Source organism: Sorex araneus, chromosome 2, assembly GCF_027595985.1.
Source record: "Sorex araneus isolate mSorAra2 chromosome 2, mSorAra2.pri, whole genome shotgun sequence".
Classification (NCBI taxonomy): Eukaryota; Metazoa; Chordata; class Mammalia; order Eulipotyphla; family Soricidae; genus Sorex; species Sorex araneus.
This window is the reverse complement of record NC_073303.1, coordinates 25,849,049-25,873,609: the sequence shown is the minus strand read 5'-3', so window position 1 is coordinate 25,873,609 and position 24,561 is coordinate 25,849,049. Positions and strand designations below refer to the sequence as shown.

Sequence of the window (24,561 nt, the reverse complement as noted above, 5' to 3'; positions counted from 1 at the left end):
ATAGAGCCAGGAGTAAGCTCTAGCATGGCTGGATGTGGTCCAAAAAGAATATAAAAACAAAACAAAACAAAACTGGCCAACACGGTGCCCAGAAAGCATATAGCAGGTAGGGCTCTTGCATTGCACATGGCCAACCTGGGTTTAGTTCCCAGCACCCTACCCGGTTGCCCAAGCACTGCAGGAGTAATTCCTGAGCACAGAGCCAGGAGTAACCACTGAGCATCACTGGGTGTGGTCCCTAAAGAAAACAAACTAAAAAAAAAAGTCAATTTGCTCCTTAAAAGCTTAGAATAGGGGCTGGAGTGATAGCACATCGGGGAGGGCATTTGCCTTGCACGCAGCTGACCCGGGTTCAATTCCCAGCATCCCGTATGGTCCCCCAAGCACTGCCAGGAGTAATTTCTGAGTGCATGAGCCAGGAGTGACCCCTGTGCATCACCGGGTGTGACCCAAAAAGAAAAAAGAGAAAAGAAAAAGAAAAAGAAAGCTTAGAATAGGGGCTGGAGTGATAGCACAGCGGGTGGGGTATTTGCCTTGCACGCAGCCGACCCGGGTTCGATTCCCAGCATCCCATATGGTCCCCTGAGCACCGCCAGGAGTGATTTTTAATTGCAGAGCCAGGAGTAACCCAGAGCCAGGAGTAACCCAAAAGGGGGGGGGGAAGCTTAGAATAAATTTATTTAGTTAATTTTTGTTTTGGGGCCACACTCAGCAGCGCTCAGGGCTGACTGCTGGCTCTGTGCTCAGGGATCACTCCTGGCTAGCTCTGGGAGCCATGTGGAGTGCCAGGGATCAAACCCTGGTCAGCCACATGCAAGGCAAGTTCCCTAACCATTGTACTATGGTAACTGTACTACGCCAACCCCACAAGATAAAAATCTTTTATAAAATAGGAAATCTGCTTGCTCTTCCAGCCCATGTTCTCCCTTAAGCTTATATCTTGCTTGCTTGTCTCTTTGTTAAGTTTTTTTTTTTTTTCACTCCGGAGAAGCCCCAATTCTCTCTTGAACATGTATTTCCTGTTCCTAGCTCCCTCACATCTTTCTAAATGTTTCATTCAATCACGACTATCTTGCTGCACTAAAGAAGCAAAAGGGGCCAGAGTGATAGAACTGTGGGTAGAGATTTTGCCTCGCACTCAGCTGACTCAGGTGGATTCCTGGCATCTCACACAGTCCCCTGAGCACCGCCAGGAATGATCCCTGAGCTCAGAGCCGGAGTCAGCCCCGAGCCCCTGGCAGGATTGCAGTGCTGCTCAGCCCTGCAGTGCCAGGGATTCTTCGAGTCCTCCCCCAACACCCACGTTGGTGCTCCGGGACTGTAGGGCTGCATCTGGTTAATGCCAGCTGGGGTTGACCACACACAAGGCAACCATCTGAACTGCCGTGCTATCTCCCTGGCCTCCTTTTCTTATACATTTAAGGGGCAGGCTGGGATAACAGGACCCTTCTAGATCTTAAATAGGTTAAATGAGGGGCCAGAGAAAGAGTACATTGGATAGGGCATCTGGTTTGCTTTGCATATAGCTAACCTGGATTCAATCCTCAGCACCACTCATGGTCCCCCCCAAGCTCCAGCAGGAGTGATCCCTGAGTGCAGAGCCAGGCATACGCCTGAGCACTGCCAGGTGTGCTCTCCTCCACAAAAAACGCTAAATGCAAAATGAAAAACTGGTCTGAGGACGTGGGTCAGTGGCAGAGCACTAGACTTGATGTGTGAGGCCCTGGATTTAATCCCTGGCAACAAGCAAGTGAGAACAGAATTTTACACGTCTGCAGGGAGAATGCTTTCCTTTTAAAAGGCAAACGTGGGACTAGATCAACAGTGCAGCAGATAGAGTGTCTGCCTTGCACAAGCCCACCCAGATTCCATCCCTGGCACTCCATACGGTCCCCAGAGCACCACCAGGAGTGATCCCTGAGTGCAGAGCCAGGCATAAGCCTTGACCACAGCCAGGTGTGCCCCTCCAGCAAAAAAGGGGGTGGGGGGTAAACGTATCAGATGACAACACCGGGGAAGAGGTAAGAAATCCAGGACCAAACACTGTTAGTTGCATAAACCTCTTGAAGCCGAAAAGGCCTTTTATCAAAATCATAGGCAGAATCCTGGGGTGGGAGTCTTATCATTGCTTCCCTTTATGTGTGTGTTTGTTTTTTGTCTAAGCTCAGTGCTGCTCAGGGGTTACTCCCCGCTCTGTTCTCAGGAATTACTCCCCGCGGTGTATGAGGGACCATCTGGGATCCTGGGAATCGAACCTGAGCCGGCCGCGCTCAAGGCAAGCGCCCTACCCGCTGGCATTCATTACCTTCTCCAGCCCCAGCAGCAGCCTCTGAAACGGCTTCTTCCCTGGAAGGATGACGAGGTTGGACTAGGTGACCTCTAAGTTCCCTTCCAGCTTTAAATACCCTTCCACGAAGCTTGCCAGACTCGTTAGACTGGCCCTGGCGCTCCCTCCCGTCCTCCTCCAGCCGCGGCGCCCGCCTCTCCCACCAGAGGGCGCTGCAGGCGGACACACGGCAGCGTGCGGTGGGCGGGGCGGCGGGCTCCGGAGCGACTCCGGGAGGCGCGGGGATTGGTGGCGACGCGGGCGGAAGGGGGCGTGGCCCCGAGGCCGCCCCGCCCCCGCGGGCTGCGCGGTGACGTCACGCTGGTGGGGGCGGGGCGGCCGCGCAGCGTGTGACGCCGCCGCCGCCGCCGCCGAGCCGGGGATTAATGGGAAAAGTTTTGGCAGCAGCCGGAGGAGCCTGCGGAGCCTGCGGGACGGCGGCGGCGGCTCCCGAGCCCGCCGGAACAGGTCAGTCCAGGTCGGGGGACGCGGCGGGCTCGGGCCGGAGCGGCCAGCGGGCGCGGGGCGCGGGGCGCGGGGCGCGGGTTGGGCGCGCGGCGACGGGGGTCGCGCCCCCAGCCCGAGCCGCCTCCAGATGCTGGGGCCGGGCCGCCGGGGTCCGCACTCCCCGGTGGCCCCTGGAGCCCGACCGGACGCCCCCCACCCCGCCCCGCCCCGTGTGCCCCCGCCCGGGCCTCGTGGCTGCGGCGCCCCCACCTTCCCGACTCCCCGTGAGCCCCGTGACATTCGGGGTGCCCGCCCGCGCCCCCGCTCCCCGCCGCTCCTCGGGGACCTTCCGTCTCCTGCGTTCCCCGTGTCCCCTGCCCGCGTCCTCCCATCCTGTCCTCTCCCTCCCCGCTTCCTTTTCCTATCCCGTGGCCCCCCGCCCCTCACCCCCGCTGTTGCGCGCCCTAGGGTGCCCCTAGATTGCCTTTTTCCTCCCGACGCCTGCAATCGGGCGGGGGGTCCCCCTCTCCACATACCCTGTCTTCCCTGCAGATGCCCCTAGCTTGCCCCGCTCCGTCCGCGTCCTCCTGTCAGCTCCCGGTCCCCCCCTCATGCTGTCCCCCTCTTCCCTTGCCTCCCGGCCCCCCCTGGCCTCCGCACTTTTTAGCTCAGCGCGCGCTCCCACCTGCTGCGGAGGTTGGGGTCGATGTGGATGTGGGAGGGCGGGGGTCGCCTGATGTCTATTTGGAGATGTTCCATCCGTTGCTGCCCCCCCCACCCCATCCGTTGCAGGGGCCAGGGTGGCGCATCAGGCGCGCGCGGCTGCTCCTCGCGCTCGCAGACTTCCCCATCGCGGGTCTGCCGACTTCCAGGAACCCTTGGGGAGAGGTTGGCCGCGGGCTTGGGCGCACGCCAGGGGTAGCAGGAGGCCTCGTTCCGCCGGCAGGATCCCCTTCCAGGAAACTGGGCCCTGTCCTTCCACCCCAGGACGGTGCCAGGGGCTGCCCGCTCCAGCCCTCCTTCCCTCTCTCCCTCCCTCCCCAGGGCCCCAGCCAGAGGTCGGGAGAGAAGTCTCCAGCAGCTGACGTCCCCGCCTCCCCCCTGCCGCATGCCTGTGGTCCTCAACCTTTCCCCCTCTCTGTACTGGCTCCAGAATTTCTCTCTCCCCCTCCTTTGAGTTTTGAAATAGATTGCCAGCCGATAGCCTTGGGGCTGGCCGACATCTGTCCCTTTCATTGGTGGCCTCAGCCTGCTGCCGATGTGCTCTCACCCCTCTCTGGCCAATGGCATGCGGGCTGGTGGCTCTGATGGGTGCTGGTGCGTTTCCCTGGGGAGCTGGGCCCTGGGCATCCCTTGGCCCCGTTGTGGCCCCCCGGGGGTGAGGCCCCTGATGCAGGATGCCTTTCTCTCTGGGCCAGCCCTGCCCACCGCCTCTGTGGTTTGTCCTGGATTTTCAGCTTCTGGAGGTTCTTTCCGTTTGCACGTCTTTCTTTGCCGGTGGAGAGGTTTTGGGGGAGGAAGGAAAAGCATCCAGCTGGTGCCCACGTTGGATCCCGGTGACTTCTGAGGGCGGGGGCCCAGCTGCGGGCGCGGAGACGGGGCCCAGGTTTCTAGGTCTCTTTCCAGGAGCTCTGGGCCTTGGCAGTCCCCGGGAGCTTGGTGGAGATCCAGCTGAACCAGCCCGACCAGACTCGGTGTTTTGGAACCCTCCGGAGCACTGACCCTTTTCTGGGAGAGGGGAGTGGAGGGTGGCCACGGGCAGCCCTGAGCCGCACCCGTAGGTGGGTCGGCGGGCTCCGGGCAGAATAGACCGGGGGGGCGGATTCCTTGCCCCTATGAGGAGTGCGGATGAAGCTCAGGTGGTGTCTCGGTCCAGTCTCTGGCCCCCAGGGACTTGAGCGAGCGGCAGAGCAGTTTGCTGCCCTGCAGTGGTGAGGGGGTGGCGGGCAGAGAGCCCAGGGTCAGTGCAGGCCTGCGGAGCCGCCGGGAGCCCGCACCCCGGCCGAGAGCTTTCTGCAGTGTGGCCGCCTCCACGGACAGGACTGGCAGTGACCGTGGCTCCATTCAGGGTTTTTTCTTTTTTCTTTTTTTTTTTTTTCTGTTTTTTGCACCACAACCAGCAGTGCTCAGGCCTTACTCCTGGCTCTGCACAGAGCTCAGGGGACCCTGTGAGGGGCCGGGGATTGAACCCAAGTTGCTCCCGTGCAAGGCATGGGCCCCACCCGCTGCACTGCCCCCTGTACGATCTTTGGATCCCATTCAGGGATTTTATTCATATTGGAGGTTTCTTGTGTGTGCATCTTGGTATTTTTTTGTATTTTGTACATTGGTATATTTTGTGACCCCTGGCATTGCTCAGGGGTCACTTTTGACGGTGCAGGGTGGGGGCGGGCATGTATGGTGTTGGCCACTTATAAGACTGGTACTCGAACCTCCGTACTCTCTTACCCCCGTGTTTTCTCTTCTCACCGGGCAGTGCTTAGGGGCAGCTCCCAGCTCGGTGCTCTGGGGCTGTCCCCTGAGCTGCTCAGAACCATGCAGGACTGAGCGTCAGACTGGGGTCATCACGAGCAGTGCAAGCCCCCCAGCCCCTGTACTATCTCCCTGGCCTGGAAACGGGTTTTTTTTTTTTTTTTTGGACCACACCCAGCAGTGCTCAGGGCTTACTCCCGGCACGACCCAGGGGGCCCTAAGTGGTGCCAGGGGTGGACCCTGGGTTTGCCGCCTGCCAGGCCGCAGCCTTCCCTGCTGGACTGTCGCTCGGGCCCCCATCCAGGGCTGTTTGCAGAGTGGACACACGCCAGGGGTGGGCAGAGCGGCCCCCGATCTGTCTGGCCGCCTTCCTCCTCGCCTTCCCTCTGCTGCTTTCCTCCCTCGCCGGCCCCTTCCTCAGCCTCCCCTCCCCCCAGGGCCTGGTCCGAGGACGGTCAGGCCTGGGCCCTGGCCCGGACGCCACTGTCCCTCTCCCTTGGTGATGTGTTTTTGTTTGGGGGGTCACACCCGGTGGTGTTCAGGGCTGACTCCTGGCTCTGCACTAAGGGACCTCTCCTGGTGGGGCCTGGGGGACTGTGGGGGCTGCCGGGGGTCAAACCCACCCACTGTGCTCTGGCCCCTGGGCTTCTGCTTTGCCTCGTGCTGCTGTGGCCCCTCCTGGGACTGTCCTTGTGAGGTTCACGCAGTGGCCAGCAGGACCCGCCGCTCCGGAAGCTGCAGGGCTGGTGTCCCCGAGGGGGCGCTCCCTCTCTCTCTCGGGCGTCCCCTGCTGTCCAGGAGGCGGCGTGACCTCTGGCCCTTCTCCAGGGTCTCTCACTCCGGCAGCTGCCTCCCAGCCCGTCACACCCGTGCTGGGGACACGCGTCATCACCCTCCTTCCACAGGCCCATGCATGCGTCCTGGGAGGTGCTGGCCAGTGGCTGCTGCTCGGGGACAGTGGGGTCCGCAGGCAGCACCTCTCCATGGCTCTGGGCCCTGGTGGACGAGCCCCTGTCGCAGCTGCTTGTCACCGCAGGGCAGCGGGAGAGCTGGGAGGACGCGCCCCCCCACCCCCAGTCCTGGGGTCAGGCGTGTGGGTCTCCTGCTGTGGCCGGTGGTGCCTGGTGACTCGGGTGCACCTTGGGTCTCACGTCCACGCGCTCGCTCGGGGCGGCCCCGTGGAGGAGCTGCTGCCTGTCGGGGTGTGGGCCCCCCGGGGAGGGGGCAGCGCTGTCCCGGGGCTCGGCTGACGCCGTGGGTTCTGTTTCTCTCCCGCAGGGTGGTGCGGTGTTGGGGGCATGTACCGGGCACTCTCGCGGCGGCTCCTGCACACCCACAGATGAGGACAGGCCACCCGAGAGGTAATCCCGCCCCCCCCCAAGCTGTGGACCCTTTCACGGAGCACTTTGGGTGCTCACCCCTGAAAGCAGTCCCCTGGGGGGGGGGCGGCTTGGTTTCCTGTTGGGGACAGTGACCGGTATGGGGCACCGGATTGGTAACTTGTTGAATGAACCAGTGACCAGACTTCCTTCCCTGCCCACTGGGCTGCCTGGCCACGGGGATGGGCCCCCCTCCCCGCCCCCCCCCCCCCCCCGTCATCTTCTTTACTTGGGGGAGGGGCTGGAGCTGCTCCTGCCCCTGGCCGTGCTGGGGGCTTGATGCTGGGCGCTGGGTCAGTCACGTGATTGGGACGGGCCCCTTCCCCACCTCTGTGTGCGTCTCCTGCCGTGGCTGCCCCCGACCCCCCGCCCAATTTCCTTCCCTTGCATCAAGTAGATGTTCTTTGGGGCCTGTTCACGGTCTGTGTCTCGGGCTCAGGCACGCTGCAGACTTGAAGGTTGAGAACTTGTTTCTTCCATCAGTGTTTGGCACTGTGGGTCCCCTCCCACTCCCGCCCCCACCCCCCCACCGGACGCTGCTCTGGAGGCCCCGTGACCCTTCCCCTGTGTTCTCAGGATGCCCCTCGGCGGGCTGGGCTGTAGGAACTGCCCAGGTGGGAGCAGCGGGGGATTTGAGGTTCATTGTCCCAACTGTTGGGAGGCCAGACCCGGGCGGGGTCCCCGCGGGGGGCCGGGGAGAGCTGGGGATCCTGCCTCAGGGGTTGGAATCTCTGAAGTCCCCTGGTTCCTGCCGCTGTTTACGGGCTGTGCTTCCCTTTCTCCGCCTTGAACCCTCCGCAGCTTTCCTGGTGCCCAGCGGGATCCCTGTCGTGTGTGTTGGGGGGGGGGAGTAGGAGGGTCTTGCAGGAAAGCCTCAGGCCGGGGCTCCCCCGTTGTCCAGCCCAGAGTCAGTTCTGTCTTCCGAGGGAAATGTGACAGAGGAAGAAGGGGGCCGCCAGGGGCTTCTGCAGCCCCCAGAGGGCGGAGCAGGCCCCATCCCTGCCCGACAGGACTGCTTCCTCACTTGCATCCTAGGGCCATTTGTCCGGCCGGTCCCCTTGTCTCGGCTTGTGGGACAGCGGGGGGGAAGGGGGGTGCCCTTCCTTCACCCCGCAAAGGTGAGGCTTTGCCATTGCCAGAGTCTTTCATTGTTCACCTCAGAAAACTGACCCTGAGCTGGGGAGGTGGCCCCGAGGCCGTCGTGCCGTCGCCTTTGCTCCCAGCCCGGCCCCTGCGCCCAAGGATGTCACCCCCAAGCAGGACCCCCTCCCCCCAGGAAAAACCCCAGACCCAGAAAAACCCTGCGGCATGCCCTTCTCAGTCTTTCTTGCCGGGACACACGGGCCAGGCCTCTGGCACGAGAGAGGACGTCAGGTGTCACGTGTCGGGGGCACCGAGCACGCAGCCGTGCTAGGCGGGTGCTGGTCAGCACTGAGGAAGCTGGACGTGGGCTGGGCCTTGAGAGAAAGCTGGTGTAGGAGCCGGGGACTTTGTGCCAGGAGCACTGGGCTTGGTCCCCGGTACTCGAGTGGTGCCCCCCCCCACCCCATACTGTTGGGAGTCAGCCCCCGCACTGCAGGGTGCCAGCCAAAATCAAAAGAAAGAAAAGGAAAGAAAGACAAACGAGAGTTGGTTTGGGGGCCACACCCAGAGATGCTCAGGGGTTGCTCCTGGCTCTGCACTCCAGAATCACTCCTGGCAGTGCTCAGGGGCCCTGTGGGATACCAGGGGCTCAAACCTAGGTCTGCTGCACTCAAGGCAGGCACTTTACCCACTCTACTGTTGGCTTCAGCCCCGAGAGTGGGTTTATTTTGAAGTTTTTATTGACTTGTTTATGTATTGGCTTTTGCCCCACACCTGGGCTTACTCCTGGCTCCGTGCTCAGGGAATCACTTCTGGCAGTGTTTGGAGGACCATCTGAGGTCCTCGTCATCAAAGCAGGGTACGTTTGAGCTCGGCTAGGGCCTAACTCCTTGTACTGTCTCTCCAGCCCCTGGTAGTCATTTCTTAAGGGTTAGTTGGAGCAGGGAGTCCGAGACTGTATTAACAAACCTTTTATACTTTGTGACATTAAAATCCATCTGTCAGTATTGTGCTTTGAATGAAACGTTTTACTTAAATTGGGTCATTGGAAAGTATCGGTTCACCGGGTTATATAAATCTTACAATGGTTGACATTTCATTTTACACTGTCAGTAGGGCAGTAATATCTCCACTGATAACACCAGGAGAGACTTCAAATATAGGGGCCGGAACCATAGTACAGCGGGTAGGGCTCTTGCCTTGCACGCCGCCAACCCAGTTTCGATCCCCAGCATCCTAGATGATCCTCTCGAGTTCCACCAAGAGTAATTCCTGAGTGCAGATCCAGGAGTAGCCCCTGAGCATCACTGGGTGTGCCCCCGCTCCCACAAAAAAAAAAAAAAGAAGAAGAACAAGAAGAAGAAAAAGGAAAGACTTATCAGACCCACACAAGCTTTTCATGATTTCATTTTTCTCTTGAAGGCTTAATTTTTATCATTGGTCACATACCATCAGATTCCTTTTCTCTTTCTTTATTTTTCCCCCCTCTTTGCAGATTGAATTCAGGACCTCACACACACATGGGCCACATCCCTGCCCCAGAAATGCTTTTCCAAACTGATTTTTTCCTGACTTGCAACCCCCGGCACGAGGCCCCGGCCCCCACCTCCGTGAGAGTCGGGGGGTCGTCAGGCTCCCAGCCCTGGGCACCCTGCGTGGTGACTTGCAGCTCCCCCACCCCCTTTCCCTTTGAGCCTGGTCTTCAGAGTCTCACGCCTGCCCTGCTGTGTTGTCATCTCCACAGCTCTCCCGACACCACTGCCAGACGCGCCACAGCCAGCAGGGACACCGCTCTGCACGTTCTCGTGGGAGGGTCCCGGGGGACCACAGAGGCTCCCAGGTGTCGGGGAAGCTGTCTCGTGCCTCTCTCCGCTCTGTTAGTTATTGCCAGCCCAGGTGCCGTTGAGAAGGGCTTTTCCCTGCTCTCCCGCCCTCTGCGGGGCCTCCTCGCCTTCCCGCCGGCTGCTGGCACTGCTCCCGAGGGAGAGTGGCCCCGGGGGGCCTCCTGGCTGCGGCTCTGCGGGGCGGGAGCACAGGCCAGCCCTGCACTCCCAGGCGGCATTCACCAAGCAGGCCAGGCCTCGAAGGCAACGCCATTTACATCACACCGTGTGGGCCACGTCATACGGGCCACGCCATGTAGGTCACGCCTTACAGACCACGTTGGTGAGGCCATGCTGAGCAGGCCACACCATGTAGGTCACACCGCGCAGATTATACCATGTCAGTCACGCCATGCAGGCCACGCCATGTAGGTCACACATGGCAGACCACGCCATGCAGGCCACGCCATGTAGGTCACACCTTACAGACCACGTTGGTGAGGCCATGCTGAACAGGCCGCACCACGTAGGTCACACCGTGCAGACTACACCGTCATGCCATGACGTCGGTCATGCCATGCCGTCGGTCATGCCATGCAGCAGGCCACGCCATCTAGGTCACACAAGGCAGACCACGCCATGCAGGCCACGCCACATAGGCCACGCTGTTCAGGCCACGTCTATGGGCGACGTCACGTGGCCACACTGTACAGGCTACGCCATCCAAACCACGTCCTCTGGGCTGACCATGTAGGCCACACCGTGCAGGCCACGCCAGGTAGGTCACACCATACAGACCATGTCATATGGGCCGTGCTGACCAGGTCACACCATACAGGCTACACCATGCAGGCCACATCCTGCAGGGCATGCCACACAGGCCAGCTGCCCGGGCTGTGCCTTAGAAGCCACACCACAGGCCACGCTGCACGCACTGCGGGCTGCCAGCCCTGCCTCACACCAGGGCTGGCAAGTGTGCCAGGACCCAGAACAGACCCCGAGTGCTCCTCTTTGCCCTCCTCTTTCCCAGGTGCTCCTCTTTGCCCTCCTCTTTCCCAGGGGGGGTGTGTGTGTGTGTGTGTGTGTGTGTGTGTGTGTGTGTGTGTGTGTGTGTGTGTGTGTGTGTGTGTGTCCTCCACTTAGCTCCATCCTCCCCAGCAGGGTGCGTTTTCGCTCGTTTTCCTTCATTCCTAAGTAAACTCGTTCCTGACTCCTTCTGCTCTCTTTGCCTCTCCTTTTGGCCTGGGCCCTCCGAGAGCCCCCAAACTCGAGTCAGTCACCAGGGGCAGGGCGAGACTCTGGCAGGGACTCTCTGGTATGAGGAGGCTGAGTGTCGCTCCTGGCCTCTTAACAATGGGACAGATGCCAAGGGGATGTGTGCACGCGCGCTCCCGCCAGCATAGAGACCAGGATCTGCACGGGACCCAACTCGGGGCAGGTCCTCCTGCCACCAGCCCTGTGGAGCTGCTGTGGCCAGGGGGGCCCAGGATGACCAGAAACCAGTAAAATAATCGGGTGGTTCCTGCCTGGGAGCGCTCGCAGTAAATCCCCCAGGCCCTCGAGGCCTTCGTGGGGGAGCACTGTTCTTGGAGCGCCAGCTGCTCCAGCAGAGACACCCTGCCATGCCCACACGACGGAGAAAGCTCCACTTGGATGGTGTCTTTTCTGGCTTGACGGCCACACCCAGGGCTGCGTGGGAGCTCGTGCTGGCTGTGAGCTTGTGGGGCCCAGGCGCTGTCAGGGACCCCGGCTTCCCTCGTGCAGAGCACATTTTGCACGTGCACAATCAGTTGAACCGTCTCCGGCCCTTTCTATGGAGGGAGGGGGCACGGGGGGTGGCGAGCTGTGTTTTGGGGCCCTACTCCGCTGTGCTCAGGGGGGCCGTCTCGTGGCAGGGATTGAGCCTGGGCCTCCTGCGTAGTCGACCGAACCCTGAGTGAGTTTGTGTGGCAACTTGCGGCTGGAGAAGAGAAGCTGCCTCTGCTCGAGTGGCTCTCCAGGGCCGAGGGACCCGCGTTCCCCTCCAGCTCCCCGCCCCTTGGCTGGTAGCAAGCGGATTCCAGCCAGAGGCAACCCCCCTGGCCCGGAGCAGGCGCACGCCTCCTCCTCCCCCACCACCACACCAGACCTGCTTCTCCCAGATGCTGCTGGAGGCCGCCCTCCTCGGATGGGCTGGGGAAGGGCCCCTGGGGGTAGCGGCCGTGGGCCCCGGGGCCCGGGACACGCCCTGACACGGCACCGCGTCGGGCGCAGCTGGGGCCAAGTTAAGGATCTTGAGGCGGGTGCTCGGAAGGGCCCCGGAGCGGAGCGCAGTCACGAGTGTCCCTTTTACGAGGGAGGCACAGCCGGGCCCGGCCCAGGAGAGGAGGCCAGCACGGCGGCAGCGGCGGCCGCAGGATGCTCTGCCGCTGGCTCTGAGGGTGGGGCGGGAGGCCAAGGAATGCGAGGAATGGAACTCGAGAAGCGGGCGCGCAGGGCCGCAAACCCTCCTGGCTCCGCTGCACGGGGCCGCCCTGCCAGCGCCTCGGCCGGCCGCACCGCTCCGTCCGGGCTTCTGCGGAACTGGCAGAGGATGATCTGTTGTTGTTGTTGTTGTTGTTGTTGTAGTTGTTGTTGTTGCTGGTGGGGGCGGGTATACCCAGTGGTGCGGGGGTTGCTTCTGGCGTTGCTTAGGGGACCGTATGGGATGCTGGAGATTCAGCCCGGCCCCTGTGTGTGTGTGTGTGTGTGTGTGTGTGTGTGTGTGTGTGTGTGTGTGTGGCAGAGGGGAGGGGAGATTGGGTTGGGGGCTGCTGCAGAGTTCAGGGCTTTGGGCTCTGTGCTCAGGGGGTCCACTGAGTGGGGGGGTGTTGTATGCAGTGCTAGGGATCGCGCCCAGGGTGACAGCGTGCAAGGCAAGCACCTTAACCACAGTACAACTCCCCGGCCATGGTCACAAGCGTCAGAAGCCTCTAAGCGTGGGCCGGCTTGTTCCAGAGGCAGCGGGCCACTGCTCTCCGGCTCGGCTGCTCCCCCCACCCTCCCGTTCGAAGACAGCCTGAGCCTTGCGCTCGCCCTTTGTGGCAGGTGGGGATTTCGTCTTTTCCAGACTGATGCACGTGACAGAATGGTCCCCGGGGAGCCTCTTGGGGGTTCCCCAGGGGCCAGTGAGAGCATGTGTCCGAGAGTATCTGGTCAGCGGGGTTGGGAAACTGACCCCCACCTTCAGCGGTCCGGGCGGCGGGCATGGGTTTCTCGCTGCCCGGAGGGGTCGGGATTGGTCTCAGTCCGATCCCGGCTGCCCCCCCCCGCCGCTCCTCTTTCAAACCCTGTTGGTTCAGCTGCGTTTTATTGGGTGCTGGGGCCCTGGGGACAAGGCGTGAACTGTGCAGATGAGGCATCCCGGCATTTCTCCGTCCGCTGGTGCTGATGTGGGGGTGGGTGGGGAGGAGCAAGGCAGCCCCCGTGCCTGACGGTGGCGAGTGTGGGGGTCTGAAGGAGGCCCCACCCAGAAGGAAGGAGTGGGACCAGGTGAGGGCCTGCTGGCAGATCTCCTGGGCAGGAAACCTCACGGGCGGGCGGAGATCAGGCGCGTCAAAGGCCCAGCTAGCCGGAGGGCGTGTGGCGGGCGCAGGGGGAGGGAGAGAGGGGCGGAAAGAGACCAGGGGGTCTGGGTGTCCAGTGTAGACGCGCTTCCTTCCCGTGGCCCTAGCTCGTCCCAGTCTGTCCACCTGCCTTCTCGCCGCCCGGCTCCGGCGGGTTGGCTCCCGGGCATCTGTGGAAAGTCAGCTGCACCCTTGGGACAGGGCACTCGATCCAGCTCATGTCCTTAGCGGGTGGGTCCCTGGTCTGCCCTCCCACATGCGCACGCACGTGCGCGAGCACACACACACACACACGCACACACACACACACGCGCACACACAGCATGATTTCAGAGCTGATGGGATTGGTGAGCCCAGGAACCGAGAGGAAGCTGCCTCTTCCTTGCGAGTAGAGTCTTGTGCGCGTGTGCTGGGGTACGGACCCGTGTGCCCAGGAAGGGCGCAGGCTGCTCTGGCCAGGCCGTTCTGGGGTGCTCCGTGGGGTGCTCACGCACCTTCCCAAGCCTGCCGGGAACCTCCTGTCGTCGTCCCGGCCTGCTCAGCGTGGGCCCCGCCGCCCGCCTTCTCCCGCGCTGCCCAGCCCTGCAGCCCCGGCGAGGAACTGAAGAGCACGAAGCCCCGAGTGGGCGCTGCGGTTCATCCCCCCACCCTGCCCTGCGCCCCAGCTCTCTCACCAGGGATCCCCATCCCACCCGCCCGCCCGCAGCTTTGGGAGTGAATCTGCCCTCGTCCTTCCTTCCTGCCTGCGGTCTCCAGAGCATAGCGCCCCTGGCACGTGCCACCGGCCCTTGCCACCTCCTCCGTCCTCCCCGTTCTTTGCTTGGGGTTTCTGAGAATCCGCTGGGAAAGGTCCGGGACAGGCCCCGTCCCCCTGGCCAGTGACCCCTGCTAGGCACAGACCCCGTGTGTCAGTGGGGCCGTTGGTGTGGGCCATCATCTTCTGGGGCCAGGTCAGCAGTCTGGGCAGGCCGAGTCACCCTCCGGCCCCGCTTGCTGAGGGGTCGGTTTATCTGATTTGATTTGATTTCGGTTTGGGGGTCATACCCGGCTGCGTGCAACGTGCTGACTTCTGGCCCTGCTCAGGGCTCAGGGGTCCCTCCTGGCGGAGCTCAGGGAGCCATGTGGGGTGCCGGAGATCGCACCCAGGTGCGCTGCAGGCGAGGCCAGCGCCTTTCCCGCGGGACTGCCTCTCCGGCACGCTGTCCCTGATTCATAGCCCCGGGTGTCTGCTCCGAGTGCCCCTAAAATCACAGCATCAGGCACGCTGTCATTAAAAGAGAATAAAAAGTCTCCAGTCATAAACGCAGAGAAGTGGACTGTTTGTTATAATGACAGCGTAATTACCTGCCAATAGTCTCACTGTTGAGTGCTGGCCCCCCAGGCCAGATCCCTGGGCAAGCCAGCTCCCCAGCGGCAGAACCAAAACCGTAATCATCTAGCTCTGGTTAGGGGTGGGGGTGGGGTGGGAGTTGCCGCCACCAGAGATCCTCGGGCTGTTCCCCTCTCTGTGCTTAGGTGACTCCTGGCAGTGCTCCGGGGGGACCATGTGTGGGGCCAGGGATCAGATTGGGCCGGCGTCATGCAAAGCCCAAGCCCTGCCCTCGGGACTCTCTCCGGCCCCTTCTAGCCCCGTGTGTTTGATGGATACTGGACCTCAGCCTCTGGCCCTTGTCGCCCTCCTCCCGGGCCGCAGCCCCCCATTGCGTTTCCAGCCTGGATTCCGGTTTGCCCCTTGCACCCTGGAGCACGTCCACCTTGGCTCCTGCCGGCATGTCTGGCCCCCGCCAGGGTGCCCCTCTGTCCCCAGCAAACCCAGGGCCGCCCCATCCTCTCCCTTCCTCTGTCCCTCTGGCTTCCCCCTGTGGCTGCATTCGGGGGCCTGGACACTCCTGGCCGTCCCCGTGTGCTCCCCGTGTGCTCCCCGTGTGCTCCCCAAGTGCTCCCCGTGTGCTTCCCGAGTGCTCCCCGTGTGCTCCCCAAGTGCTCCCCGTGTGCTCCCCGAGTGCTCCCCGTGTGCTCCCCGAGTGCTCCCCGAGTGCTCCCCGTGTGCTCCCGTGTGCTCCCGTGTGCTCCCCGTGTGCTCCCCGTGTGCTCCCCGAGTGCTCCCCGTGTGCTTCCCGAGTGCTCCCCGTGTGCTCCCCGTGTGCTCCCCGCGTGGCTCTCAGTGACCCGTGGCGCTCTCACACCTTCCGGCTGCCCTCTCACGGGGGCCCTCAGTGCCCTCCTGCCCGTGCACACCAGGGTCGCACCCACTGCTGGCCACGGCACTTGCACGTCCTGGTTGCGGTCACACATTCCGGGATCCCGGATGCGGCTGTCGGGAAGCGAGCTCAGCACGTGGGCGGCTCCGGGGGTCCCACTCTGGGCCTGTCACTCACTCTCAGCCCCCGAGCCGCCCCCGGGCCCCGCAGACAGGGGCCCTCTGTTTGGGTTTTGCTCCCGTAGCCCCACAGTGGGCCGGTGGCAGGTGAACCGGAGCCTCTCCCGGGCTGGTCTCACACTCCCGAGCACTGTGTCCCCTGTCCTCTCTGCTCCCTCCTGCCCCGGACAGGGACCGGGGCCGCCCCCGAGGCGCTCCCCACATCGGCGTCCTTGTGGGCGCGTCTACCACACAGCACCCGAGACCCTCGCCCCAGAAACGGGCCCCTTGCTAGAGCTGCGGGACCGAGGCGGGCCCTGTGGGAGGCGGGTGCGAGCCTGGCGGGGGTGGCCCCTTCCCACAGAGCGACCCTGGCGCTGGCCTTTCCTCCTGCTTGCCGCCTGACTCAGGTGCTGTAAGAGCTGGGCTGCCCCGGCCCAGTCCTCTTTCCGTCTCCAGCAGAAAGAGCCGTTCTGGGAGCCAGTGACCAAACGACCTGGGTTTGGTCCCAGGTTCTCCATACAGTCCCCGAGTCCCCAGGACTGATCCTGAGATGGGGCCGGAGCAGTAGTATAGCGGGGAGGGCACTTGCCTGGCACACGGCCCACCCGGGCTCCATCCCCAGAATCTTAAGCACCGTCAGGAGTAATTTCTGAGTGCAGAGCCGGGATTAACCCCTGAGCATCACCAGGTGTGACCCGACCCCTCATCCCCTGCAGAAAGAAAGAAAAGGAGGAAAGAGAAGAAAGAAAGAATGGAAGGAAGGAAAGAAGGAAGGGAGGGAGGGAGGGAGGGAAAGGGAGGGAGGGAGGAAGAGAAAGAAGGAAGGAAGGATGGGGCTGGAGCAATAGCACAGCGGGTAGGGCGTTTGCCTTGCACGCAGCTGACCCGGGTTCGATTCCCAGCATCCCATATGGTCCCCCAAGCACCGCCAGGAGTAATTCCTGAGTGCAGAGCCAGGAGTAACCCCTGTGCATCACCAGGTTGACCCAAAAAGCAAAAAAAAAAAAAACAAGGAAGGAGGGAGAAAGAGCACGAAAGAAAAAGTAGGGAAAGAAGGGAAGAAGGAAAGAAGAGGAAGGGAGGGAGGGAAGCAGGGGGGGAGGGAGGGAAGAAAGTAGCCACTCTGCGTGGACTCGGGCTCCTTAGCCCCGGCCCGTGACCTCATGGGATCCCACCCTCACCGAGCAGGAGGCAGCGTCATCCCCTCCCTTCTCCCCACACGATGGTGAGGCTCAGACTTGTCAGGGAAGTTGCCCGCAGCTGCACAGCTCGTAGGTGACAAGGCCGGCTTGGGGCCGGGTTCGGGCCGGGCTGATGCAAGCCCGCGGGGGCCTGCCCGGCTGCTCCCAGCTCTGAGTGTACCTGCCCGACTGGCCAGGCCGGCGGCTTCCGAGAACACTCCCTGCTGGAGCCCGCCACGTCAGCTCGCCCTGGTCTCTGTGCAGAACCACGCTCAGGCCACGGGGCCCCTGCACGGTCGCCTTCAGGGGGCATCACGGGTGGCGACGTTCAGGGGGCATCGAGAGTGGCCGTGACGTTCAGGGGGGCACTGCCAGTGGCTGTGCCTCTCAGTGCCTGCCTCTGCTCCGGGCAGGGAGTGAATGCGTGTGTGTGTGTGTGTGTGTGTGTGTGTGTGTGTGTGTGTGTGTGTGTGTGTGTGTGGCCAGTGGGCCCAGCCTGGGGGGGCGGGAGGGCCTCAGGAAATGACCCCGGCTCTGCTCCAAGGATGAATCAGTGTGATGGATGGACGGTGGAGAGGTGGGGAAGGGAGCCCTGGTGAGCACTGTGCGAGGAGGAAGGAAGCGGCTTCTTCCTGGCGCCTTTTGTGGCACGTGGCCTGTGGCAGGTGTTGGTTCCCCAGGAGTTACGGGAGCGGGGTTGAGGGCCAGAGAGCCGCCAGCCGGGGCGGGCCCGGGTATCTGCAGCGCTGCAGGCTCCGACGAAGGCTGAAGGGGGCTGGGGGCTCTGGGGGCCTGACCCTGCCCGGCAGGGGTGGCCAGCAGGACTGTGGGGCTCCGACGGGCAGTGGTGGATCTGGGGGCCGGGGTCCAAAGGGCCGGCACGCGCTTGGTGAGTGGGAACCCCGGCTCCATCTCCGGCACCGCCTGGATGAGCGACAGGGGGCCTTAAGCACTGCCGGGCACGGCCCTGAGCATCAGAGTCTCACATCCTCTCTCCACCTCGCCGGCCCCGAGGGACTTTTTTTAAAAAAATTTTTTTTCCCCTACACTTTTTGTTGTTGTTGTTGTTGTTGTTGTTGTTTGGGTCACACCGAGCCATGCTCAGGGGTTACTCCTGGCTCTGCACTCAGGAATTACTCCTGGCGGTGCTTGGGGGACCATATGGGATGCGGGGAATCGAACACGGGTCAACCTCGTGCAAGGCAAACGCCCTACCCGCTGTGCTGTCGCTCTAGCCCCCTCCCCTACACTTTAAGCGAATACTGTGGTTTGCACAGTTGTTCGTGATGGTTTGCTACAAGCATTCAGTATCCCAGACACCTGTCCCACCACCATCCCACCTTCCCTCCACCTTCCCTCCACTTTTCCCAACCGCCCCCTAAGCCTGCCCCCATAGCAGGCCCTCAATAATTTTTTAAAAATTCTTCTATTTTATAAAGTAGTTCACAATACTTGATTACGTTTAATATTCATACACCAATCCATTACACCTTCTTACCATCATATTTTGGATGTTTCCATCCCAAACCCCAACCCCTGCCCCAAAGCAGAACCGAAATAATACATTTTGTATTGTTTGTTATGTAAAGCTGCTGAGAATGGCCCTCACTAATTTATTTAATATTGCTTATTGTCAATAGTCTGCTAACAATGATCAAAAAATGTTTCCACAGAAGAAAGTTAGTGAAGATTTTCTATGTCTTACCTTGATGCCGGCTGGGGCAATAGCACAGTGGTAGGGCATTTGCTTTGCATGCGGCTGACCCGGGTTCGATTCCTCCGCCCCTCTCGGAGAGCCTGGCAAGCTACCGAGAGTATCCCACCCGCACAGCAGAGCCTGGTAAGCTACCCATGGTGTATTCAATATGCCAGAAACAGTAACAAGTCTCACAATGGGGACGTTACTGGTGCCCGCTCGGGCAAATCACTGAACAACGGGACGACAGTGCTACAGTGCTACCTTGACACGGTTACGTCCTCGTATAAGAGATTATTACTAAGATGTCATGACGGGCTAAGCCTTCTGTCTTGGAATTTTGTTCATCGACATTGGTCGCCTTCTACATTCCATCCCATCCCGTCTGGTGTGCTACTCCTGGTTCCCTGATTTATTTTTGGAGATTTTCCTCTTTCTGTCCCTGTCTGCTGGCTGGAGGCAGGGGCTGGGTACAGGGATGGCCTTGGGGAGCCTGGGAGGAGGCAGCAGAGTGCCCCGGGGCAGGACAGGAAGCTGCCTGTGACACGCGCCCCCTGACAGTGTTCTGGGGTCTGTCGGGGGAGGCGCATGGTTGAGAGCCAGCCTGCAGGGGGCTTGCAGTGTCCTGGCTTGTTCTCACGGGCCTCCTTTTCCTTAGCCCGGAGGTCCGTCTCGCCCAGGCCTGGGAGCGGCGGAATTAGAGCACGTCCTGCACAGGCCCGGGGCCTCTGCCAGGGCCCCAGCACCAGGCGATGGGCCCAAAGAACTTCAGGGCCCCGGGTCCTCCCCGTTAGATCCGGCCGCTGGTGGCCTAGGTTGTGGCCTCAAGTCAGGGGGTGCCGTGGGGTCCCTGCGAGGCCCTGCAGAGGCAGGGAAGTGAGATGGGGACTCTCCCCTCCCAAGGCCGCCTGCGTCCCCACTCTGGCTTTGGTTTTGCACTTTCCTGAGACCCTGGCGTTAAGCTGGGTGCTCCGGCGGAGAGGGGGAGAGAGAGAGGAGTGGGGAGTGTGTTCTCTGGATACAGACACAGCCACTGAGGAGTTTGGGGAGGGGCTGACTCAGGCACGGTGCTGAGCTGGCTACAGATCAAGGCTGTAGGAGGCTGGGGAGATAGTGCGAGGGTTGGGGCGCTTGCCTCGAGTACGGCCAGCCCAGGTTGGATCCCTGGCACCCCTAGGCGCCCCCGAGCCTGCCGAGACAGTCAGGAATAAGCCTGAGCACCACTGGGCGAGGCCCGGTTTCAGTAGGGGGAGGGGAGCAGCAGAGCAATCGTACAGGGGCTCAGGTTTGGTCCCCGGCACCCCATACAGTACCCCGAGCCCGCCAGGAGTGATCCCCGAGCACAGAGCTGGAGTAAGCCCTGAGCGCTGCTGGTGTGGCCCCCAAACAGAACAGAACTAAAGGCTTTGAAACAATAAAAGGCACCTTTGGAGGGCTGAAGTTGTGGCTCTGTCGTCGAGCACTTGTCTCCCGAGACCCCAGGTTTGATTCCCAGGAACACTCTCTCTCTCTCTCTCTCTCTCTCTCTCTCTCTCTCTCTCTCTCTCTCTCACACACACACACACCCACACACACACACACATAGTCACATAGACACACACTCGCATACACAGTCACACAGACACTCGTACACGCAGTCACACACAGACACACACACACTTGCATACACAGTCACACAGATACGCATATACAAGTCACACAGACACACACACTCGCCTGTGCAGTCACACAGAGACACGCATACACACGGTCACACACATACTCGCCCATATAGTCACACACACTCCCAGACACAGTTACACAGACACATACACATACTTTCATACACACAGTCACACAGAGACACGCGTACACACAGTCACACACAGATACACATACACTTACATACACACAGTCACACAGATACGCATACACAAGTCACACAGACACACCCACACTCACCTACGCAGTCACACAGAGACATGCATACACAGTCACACACATACTCGCACACACAGTCGCACACATTCACACACAGTTACACAGACACACACACACAGCTTGGAAACTTGTATTTGATAGCAGTTATTATCGTTGTTGCTATTTTGATTAGGAGCCCAACCTGCCCGTGCTCAGGGACTCCCCCACCCCTGTGCTTGGGGTCACTCCTGGACTAAACCGGGCCGGCCACATGCAAGTCAGGCGCCTTCGCCACCTCCTATTTCTCTGGCACCTGTGTGTCTTTGTCGTTCTTAGAAACGAGTCCGCTCGCTGGACTCATCCTTACTGTGGACAGGAAGTGCGGAGAAGCTCGAGAAGAGACAGGGCGTCCCCGGGGTGCCCCCAGACTGTCTGCTGTGGGCTTTGCTCTCCGTCTCACACGTCTCCCTGGGACTGCGCAGCCACTTTCCGTTATTTTTGCTCTTGGAAATGTGTATTGGTGCCAGGAGCGAGGCCCGGGGTGTTGTGTGTGCCCGGCGGGGGCGAGGCCGGCTTGGGTCCACGTGGCCCTGGAGAGCGCGGTGTGCCACCAGGACACGGCAGCAACGCCGGACGGGGCCTCTTGCTCAGCGTTCCGTGTTGTGACCCGCTTTTCCCATCCCCCGTCCATTGTGGCTCAGGTCCCCCACTTTTGCACACCCCCCCCCACTCCTCCCCCTCCAGGTTTTTCCCTGAAGCCAGGCCAGGCCAGCACTGTCTGATTGTGGACAGTTTTATTCCCTAGAGGGCAGCGCGCAGGGGCCGGGAAGGCGGCTCCATGGCGGGGTGCGGCTGAGTCCCTGGGTTTTGATGCTGATTGGACACCAGACCTAGAGGGAGCGCGTGGGTCCCGCATGGCCCAGCCCTCTGCCCCTCCGGCCCGGGAATTCCCTCCCCTCCCCCCTGCCCAGACCAGGTGGTTTGACGGGTCGGCATGCTTGGCTGCCAGGCCCTTAGCGGCTCCCTGGGCAGCAGGTGGGCACCTGCAGGGTTACGGGGTCCAGGGCCGATGTTCCCGGCATCCTCAGCCTTGTCAGCTCAGAAGCCGCTGTAGGAAGCCGAGAGAGCAGGGGAGTGGAGATGCTCTGGGAATACGAACTTGGCCGCCCCCCTCCCCGGCCGCCCCCCTCCCCTGGATGCCCTCTCCCCGGCCGCCCCCCTCCCCAGCTGCCCCCACCTCCGATGGACAACCCTCCCCAGGATGTCCCGCGGGTCCAATCTCGGCCTGTGAGTCTGGGGGCTGAACTTTGGTCTGGGTCACTCTGGTCTACACACAGGTTGGCCAGGCGGGGCCCTGGGTGGGGGCCAGGCCAGGAGTCACAGTTGCCAGCGGGACGACTCCCACCAGCTGCGAGTGGGTCGGACTTGTTTTCCCCACATGCCCCATCCTGGCCGTCTTCCCTTCCTCCACTCCTGAGCTATAATTACGTCTCTGTGTGAAACCTAACCCCTCAGCTGACACGGGCTGCCCGCCACCACCCGGCCCGCCGTGCGTGACTCTGGGGGCTGGTGTCTCAGCCTCTGGATGGCCGAGAGGCGGGGCAGCGCCTACACTAGCGGCTCGCCGTGGAGAGCGGGAAGCGGGGCCGTGGGGGATGAAGGGCTGTGAGCAGCTAGAGAGCCGCGAGGACAGCAGAGGACAGCCGGGGACAGGGCGGCGGAAACAGGCAGGTGGGAAGGCGGGTCCAGGGTCACGGGCTCAGGAAGAACCGCATCCAAGGACACACGCCCAGGGACACGCATGCAAGTACACGGGCCCAGGGACACATATGCTAGAACATGGGCCCAGGAACACGTATGCTAGGACTCGGGCCCAGGAACACGTATGCTAGGACACGGGCCCAGGAACACGTATGCTAGGACACGGGCCCAGGAACACGTATGCTAGAGCACGGGCCCAGGAACACGTATGCTAGAGCACGGGCCTAGGAACACATATGCTAGAACACGGGCCCAGGGAGGTATTCTGGAATCACTGCGCCACGAGGCAGAATGTGAGAGTGAGAGTTCCTGTCTGTGGTTTCGTGTTTGCCCACCCGACTCTCCTTGGGACGGGTTTACTCCTGGCTCTGGGCAGGGGTTGCTCCTGGTGGGGCTCCAGGGACCCTGTGCGGTCCTGGGGACCAAATGGCTTTGTGCAAGGCAGCGACCATGACCTGCTCTCAGCTCCGCTGTGTTCTGCCTATTTGGACCTCCCAGGCCGGGGGTGACCCCAGCCGGTTGGAGAGAGGGTGTCAGGCCCAAGAATGGACTGGGCCTCTGTGATGCTGGGGTGACTCAGACCGTGCCGGCATCACGGGTGCCCCCAGGGCTGCGCCCAGTTCCTGGCACCCACATCGGCAGTGTGCCAGGCCTGTGCCGCTGCGCTGGTGCCCGGCCCCTGCTCTGTATACTTCAAGTTGGTTTTGTTGTTATCGGTTTGATTTTTTTTTTTTAAGGTATTGGGGGTTGTTGGCCTGTTTGTGGGCTACGCCCGGCAGTGCTCAGGCTCACTTCTGGCTGTGCACCTAAGGGTCTCTCTCAGCAGGGCTCGGGGGGGTCACTGGATTGAACCCCGGTGGGCTGCACGCGAGGCCATTGCAGGCCCCCGGGCCCTGTTCTCGCTCTCTCTGCGCTGGGAGGATTCCACGCAGTGCGAGCACGTGCTCCCGACGCCTCTCCTCTCTGGATGGCGCAGCTGTCGGGCCCGGCCCCAGGACTCCGCCACCATCACCTCTGTGTGTGCCGGTGTGGGACTCGGCCCCAGCACTCCCTCCAGACCCCGGTACTTGATCCCGGTACTCCCTCCCTCGTCCGTGTCCGGCCCTCCCCACTGTCCTGTCTCTGGCCCTCGGCTGTTGCTCGAGTGGACAGTTCCGTGGCATTACTCCGTCACACTGTCCCTCCGCACAGTTTCTTGCATCTTGTAGGAATGAGGCTTTTGCACCCATTAAACAGTTTCCCGTCGCCCCACACCCCCAGCGCCTGCAGCTGAATTTAAGTACTCTAGGAACTAGGACCACGTGTACATGGGATCACCCCTTAGTTGTCCCTTTGTGTGTGTGGGGGGTGGGGGGTTGTTTTAGGTTTGGGGCCATGCTTAGCATAGTGCTCCAGAGCTACTCCCAGCCCAGTGCTCAGGGCCGTGTGGTGCTGGGGATCAAAGCCAGTCTTCCCTCCCGCAGAGCAGGCGCTCCGGCCCTTTTCTGGCTAACACCTTCCCCCTAGTCGAGCGTCTCGAGGACGTTCATCCATGCCGTCGGAAGTGTCAGGCTTCCATCTCCGAGGCTCGGCGTCACTGGGACCACACTTGGTGGACCCAGTGTCTGGACCGTTGCTTGGCCTTTTGGCTCTTGTCCGTGTCACACCTGGCAAACGGAGATGTCCAGTGAGCTGTTTGTGTCCCAACTTTCATTTCTCTTTGGATATCTACGCAGAAGTCGTACCGCCGGGTCATGTGGTAATTTTATTTTTGGTCTCAGGGACTGTTGGGCTCTTTTCCCTAGCAACTGTGCCCTCTGTGGGTTCCCACCAGCAAGCCCAGGGGCTTCCCATGACCCCACTCCTGATTTATCGTGTGATTGAGTGTGGATGCATCAGAATTCGTAGGCTGCTGGGGCTGGAGCCATAGCACAGCGGGGAGGGTGTTCGCCTTGCACACGGGTGGCCGACCCGGGTTCGATTCCCAGCATCCCATATGGTTCCCCTGAGCACCGCCAGGAGTGATTCCTGAGTGCAGAGCCAGGAGTAGTTACCCCTGTGCATCGCTGGGTGTGACCCAAAAAGAAAAGGAATAAAAAAGAATTCGTAGGCTGCTGGTCCATGTTTTAACATGAACAGTCGGGGCCGGGCATGTAGCTCAGTGGAAGGACGTGTGAGACCTCAGCCGGGGCTATGTGGGGCCCCAGATTCCATTCTTTTCACTGAAAAAAACATTTATCAGTTGAATGTATTGAACGAATTAGATTCTTCATCTTTTGTCAGTTATCTGGTCTTCTCTGAAACACGTGAGCATTTTTTTTCTTAATTGTGGGGTGCTGGGACCTTATCCACCCGTGCTCAGTGCTCATCCCCAGTGCTGGGGACCATGCGGTGGGAGGGACCAAATCTGGGTCTCACCTGTGCTCTGCCCTCTCTGCTCTATGAGCCTTTTCTTTACTCTCAGACCGGGACTTAACTCCCAGAATGTATCTGGGTATGGATCTTCTTCCTGTCATTCTTGCAGGGGCCCTTGATTACCCTAACAAGTATTTTGGGCTCTCCAGGAAAT

General features: G+C 61.3%; 1 protein-coding gene across 2 annotated transcripts in view; it reads left to right on the top strand.

Moving 5' to 3' along the window:
- The first annotated feature begins 2,647 nt into the window (after positions 1 to 2,647).
- The window catches only part of PPARD (peroxisome proliferator activated receptor delta), a 70,970-nt gene continuing 49,056 nt past the window's right edge, over positions 2,648 to 24,561 (top strand). Inside the window, exons 1-2 of one of the 2 annotated variants that reach the window (XM_055128223.1) lie at positions 2,648 to 2,794; positions 6,524 to 6,606. The gene's annotated coding sequence lies outside the window, so the exon portion shown is untranslated. The remainder of the gene's footprint in view (positions 2,795 to 6,523; positions 6,607 to 24,561) is intronic. The other variant, XM_055128224.1, reaches the window with a different exon arrangement.